Raw genomic sequence first — 6,084 nt, 5'->3', positions numbered from 1 at the left:
TACACTTTATTTTAAATTGTCACCTCAAACCAAAACCCCAGTCGATGATTCTTTCCCCACCGCGGCACTCACGCCCAGCACTCGCCCCTGACGCTGAATTCCCAGCCCGACGCTTGTCCCGAACAATGTTACTTCGTTGCATATTTGCCTTTTCCAATGTGTTTTCTCCATGTGATATTGTCTATTTTGAATGTCACAGTTCCCTGTAAACATTTATTTTGTGTGTTCATTACGTTGCGAGAGTTGAAAAAAACAGATTGGGCAAAGGCCAATTAGCAGCAGAATAAGAAGTTGGAAAACAAAACAGGCTTGATGGCTTGGGATGATTGTAAGTGGCACAACCATGTGAAACTCTTTTCTTTATTGAGCACAGAGACGACCAGAAAGGCCATAAACAGACACGTTGCTGTTTTAAAAGTACCCATGGCCAGTGCCGGATTATCCCAGTAGCAAAAGTAGCTACATATGCTACGGGCCCCACACTTTCAAGGGCCCCGTGCTAACTGCTTTCAAGCTATCAATTCCGGTTCAGTGATTCTGTACTTGCTCGATTACTATAGTACTAAAGGTTCAGTTAGGTGTTTTAACATCTTAACACCTGTTTTGTTGCCAGAAAAAAGGGGAAAACCTATTATCATATTTTGGTACTGGCAAAGGAGGTCCCATGATCATGGTACTACATTGTCAATTTGATGATAGGATGTAACACTATATGACCATGCAAGCCCAGGGTCAAACGTTTTTTTTTAAGATGACTATTTTGCATGGTTTTAACAACAATCACTGTTATTAAAATATATATGCCACAAGATCTGGGTTAAGCATGCGAAATTTGATAATGGTATTATGGCAGTTCATGTTGAACATAAGGTTCATTCAGAACAACAATATATATATTTTAATGTATATATGAATTATTACAATTTTCCACGACCAAATATGATATGTACTCAAGGGTGGATAACCAGGGCCATGCCCGACCGCCTTTGTCTCACCAGTAGCGAGCATTACTTGCCACACTAGGTATTCATTTTAAGGCTGAGTAGACCTAGGGAGGGAACCAGGACCAGTTTGGATAAACGCCACTGTATTGATCGTGAGTGGGATTCTAACTCAGCAAAGCAGGCTCGATACGAGAGGGCAAACAAGACATAAACCAGTGGAAAGGAGGCCGTTTTCACACCTAAACGCGTGCTAAACAAAATAATACTTGCCATTCGCCACTAAGTGGTGGTTACATCACGGCGTCTGTGCCAGGTCAGGTGCACTTTGAGGCCACGTGAAGTATCAAAGGCTCGCTGACAGGAGGTCACGGGACAGACCCAGGTGCCATGGGTTGGGTGATATGTAGGTCTTGTGGAATTCTCTTCACCTGATAAGGCGATGTTGAATATATAATATTTTCCAGGACCTTTCCCAGCACATTGATGAGTGAGAAGCCCTTGTAGTTGTTACAATCTGTGCGGTCTTAAAGAGTGGGACCACCAGGGGATCTATCAAATCCTGCAGAACCCATCCTGTGGTCCAACCAGTTGTGATGATGTCATATAGGGCAGTCTGCACACGGTCGCCACCCTCAGCATTTAACTTGGGAGATGATATCTGCCCGGCGCTTTTTCTGGTCTGACACTCCAGTTGCCCCTAATACTACTTCCTCCGCAGATGGCACCTCAGACAACCACTCACAAGGGGCGGCTACTTCTGCCAATATTTGAGGCACGGCTGCTCCAGCAGGGTTGTCTCGGCTGAGGGAATTCTCCTCCTCCAAGACCTCATAGAAATGCTCTGCAAACCTGCAGACCTGTTTCTGGGGGTCGGAGCACTTTTCTTTCCCTTAAAGATGATGACAGCATACCTGTCAACCCCGTATCAGTGCTTCCCTTATTACAGACCAATTCAGACCATATTGGTCACCCCGTGCCCTTATAAACCCCAACGTTCATCCTACAAAATCCCATCCATCACAAGGGAGAATCACAAACAGATAGACAAAATATTATTTTTTGCCCGTATTAAAACGGCTGTACGCCGGGTGGACCTGAAAACTCAATTTCCCTGTACAAGAATAAGGGGCAACCCGTATGGGCTGACAGGTATGTGATAGTTGTAGTGCTGCCAATCACTTTTGTTGATGGTATTTCTGATCGCTGGCTACTGGGGCAGACTCCATCTCCCCAGCAAGCCGGCGGCCACCACTCATCCCTGCAGCGCCACAACTGATGGGGCAAGTCTCAGGGCACTCGTTTTTGACGCGGAGATGAGAATTTAGTAGCAGCGTCAAAACCACCGTACAGCCAAAAACATCACCCCCGTATTCCGGAAAACAATACCTCGGTAGGTGAACAATGTATAGCCGAAACAATGCGTTCGATAAGCCGGGTTGGGCAAGGTTTTCCTGTAGCGTTTGTTCGAATTCTCGTGAGATCCGGCAACCACTAGAGGCTGCTACTCTTAGAGGCCGCTGCACTCATCACAATGTAAACTACATTTTTTTCTATAATGACGACCCCCAATGAAAGAATCGCGATAAATAATCGAATTCCTCAGAGTTGGTGACGTTTCAAACCCTGAGTAAAAACGCGTGTGACATTTGCATTACTTTGCATGCTCAGCACCCAAAGAACAGCATTGAATCTCGTCAGAACTCGCAACACAGGGAACAGCTTTTTTCGTTTGATAATCCTACTTCAAACTCCACGTTTCTGACAGCAATAGGTTCCTTATCACTGGCAAGTGTAGCCGGTGTGAGCTTACATGTGATGAATTTCACGTAGATTTGTGCACACTGCTACGTATTTCTGTAATTGGTACGGAGAGCCAGGTGCGGTTTTTTTACGTATAAGTGTAGGAAATTATGATCAGAGATAGGACTCCAAGTCTCCTTAGTTAAAAAATATGGCAAATATAATCATAGGCAGAATATCACCCAGCGAGAGCGCGTTCGCTTCTTGTCACAGATGTTCGCAGTTCACTTACAGCAGACTATTAAAAAATATGGCAAATATTATCAAAGGCAGAATATCATCCAGCGACAGCGCGTTCGCTTCTTGTCACAGATGTTGGCAGTTCACTTACAGCAGGCCTCCCTGGTTAATACTGCAGTGTGTCCTGTATTAACCACAAAATACTATGCGCCTTCTGCTTCACAGTGGGCCTTGAATATTCAAACTTGTCCAAATTTGGTAAATTAGAAGAATTATCGGCAAATCACTCAATTTGGATTTTACTTTACAAACCAAGAATCTCCCCCGACCGACAGACATGCCTGCTTGCAGAACAGGTACGGAGTCTCCTGTCCGCTATTTAAAACAAAAACATGTTTTTCTTTGTTCCTGGGTAGTGTTATTTCCGAATTGTTTATGCCTCAAAAGTACAGAACATGTCTATTTTTCCCCACAAACTTTGCTTTTGTGACCAGGACAGTGCTATTTTGAAATGTACCTATTTTCAATGAGAAAGCGTGTGGATTTGTGTATTTCCTTCACATAAAGGCTTGGTCACAAAAGCAAAGTTTGTGGGGAATAATAGCCATTTTCCATACTGTTGAGGCATAAGCAATTCGAAAATAACACTTACTACCCAGGAACACAAATCGTGTGACATAGCATGGCGCAGGGTTAAATGTGATAATCGTTCATTTCCCGTGACTAATAATAATGGACTGTTGAGTGGGTGACCACGTTGATGTTTGAAATTGATTCATGACCTCGCACAACACATTTTAGGCAGAAAATGGAATAAAATGTGACAATTGTGAATAATGATACAACGCGTCTAATCTGGATGCAGGAGGACGCGGAGAAGCAGCGTCTCTGTGCTTCGACGCAAGTGCCAATGAGTGGCATGAAGCTCAACCCGTATATGCGGGGGTGGGGGGGGGGAAAGTAACTACACAAAATAATTACGTTAAGTCTGTGCCACAAGCAACCTTAAAAACAATCAAAGTATATGACATATACATATAAATTCCGTGGTAAAGTGTACAGTCTGCTTTGTGTATAGTGCTTTCGGCTAATTGTATCTTCTTACCTCTGCACTAAACAACCTGGCCAGGCAGGTCATAAACCCGCTTTTGAACGAATATCCCCTTCGGTCACAGGTGTACATTTCCAACTCTACCGGGGAGAGGGATACAGGGAGACGCTGTTCCCATTCTAGCCCATTATTGTGAATAGCGGCAATGTGTTCACGAGATAGATGCCAACCAACGAGGAGGTCTGCTGGCCAAGACGAGAGGGCTTCAGGAGAGAGTCAGTGTGCTGCAATTCTATCTTGAACGTGCAATTTCATTGAGGGGCCGTGAGTTGTGTTGGTGTGGTCTGGGACTGTTTTTGCTGTTGTTTTGCTGAATTGCCCAAGGTTGGGAATTGTTGTACTTTTCCAATTTGACTTCTCTACTTTATCTATTTTAGGTATTTTTTTTTTACGATTAAGTTCAAGTTCATTTATTAGGTATAGCCCTGTGAGCCATTCGGCTCTTGAATCGGGTGCAACCGCAACAAAAAAAAAACATGAACAAAAAACATCTTAAAGTGAATATGTGACTGAGTGCAAACAGAAAATTCAAGAAAAGACAGCAAAATATTGCAGAAAAAGCACCGTACACCAACATTGTGTGCAAAAATCCCAGTCGGATGCAAGTCAAACAACAACAACCACAATGCAACTTAGATTAAGGCCATCAGTCTAACTCTGTACTACAACAAACAAACATGGCCAAACCAAAAAACTTTTCGAAAATCACCAAAATAAAGCCATAAAAGCAATGAAACAGTGGTCATAGGAACTGTGACCGAATTTTCACAATAAACGACATAAACAACATGTACTACCAAACTCTGCAGCCATAGCTGGCTGCATGAGTCACTCCACAACAGCAGGAGCATCAGACGGAGTATCAACATTTTTCAATGCACCTTTAAGATCAGCACACTAAATCTAAACACAGATAATACTTTGCAGCGATCATCCGGAGCGAAACATTGTATTTTAGGCCACTAAATTGCAGTGGCAGCTAGGGGTGTACAACTCCTCTAGAGCAGTTTTGAGTGAAGATTTCATAGGTAGTGATTCAAGTTGCAGTTTATTGGCAATAGCATTCCAGACCCTGGGGGCATCAATAGCAAAGGCCCTTCCTTTACTATACTTTGCACTCCTATTGTGTTTTTGTATTGTTGTAACTCTCTGACCCTGTGGGAAAAAAGCTTCAGAGCTCATCGGATTGATCCAAGATAAATACAGATTCAGATGCTGTTTGTAGTTTTCTATTCCTCTATACGACGAGGTCCTTGATAATCGTAATCGTCAGTTTCAGTAAAAGATATTTCGTTGCTGTCGTTTCTCATCGTACCTTCATATCCGCACGATTGACACTTTCAGATATCACGCTTCGAAATCATCACGCTTCGAATATAAGCTACAATTCGGATATAAGCACACTGACGTTACACGCACGCGTTTGGCACGAGGACACACTTCGGATATGCGCAAACGAGCTCCGATACATTCACGTGCTTGTGTATTTGTATTTCTTCCAGAATTTTTGATGAAATTTGCCTGTGGTAAATGCCCCTTCTGAAATACGCACGGCATTACCACGTGTGTGTGGGGCCATGTGACATCACCAACATTATACAACATGTCCTTGTCATGCGAATACAAATCGAGCATGTCAATCATCACGTGCACGTGGCAGCGATAACGCCCAACGTTAAGCCACCGTTACACGTTCAACTAATAAAACACCCACCCCAAACGACAGCAACATCAATTGTAACAACAACAACAACAAAAAGTTAAATGCATTGTCTAAACTTATTCTCTTTATTTCATCCAATGGGAGCGCGGCATTGGCGTCGGCCGCCGGGACCACCAATGGCTGGGCGTGGCTGGGGCGCCTCTCGGCGTCCAATGGGCGCTCGCGGTGCTGGCGGCCACGGGGGGAGGGGCGAGCGGGGGGAGCGGGGGGGCAGCAGCAGCAGCAGTGGAACGAGCCGCGGACGAAGCGACACGGGCGGCTGTCGTGGTCGTCGTGGTGTTGGTGGCTGTCCCCACGGCTGTCGTGGTCGTGGTTGTTGGCTGTCC

The sequence above is a fragment of the Lampetra fluviatilis genome, chromosome 5 (assembly GCF_964198595.1).
Source record: "Lampetra fluviatilis chromosome 5, kcLamFluv1.1, whole genome shotgun sequence".
Taxonomy (NCBI): domain Eukaryota; kingdom Metazoa; phylum Chordata; class Hyperoartia; order Petromyzontiformes; family Petromyzontidae; genus Lampetra; species Lampetra fluviatilis.
This window is presented reverse-complemented; position numbering follows the sequence as displayed.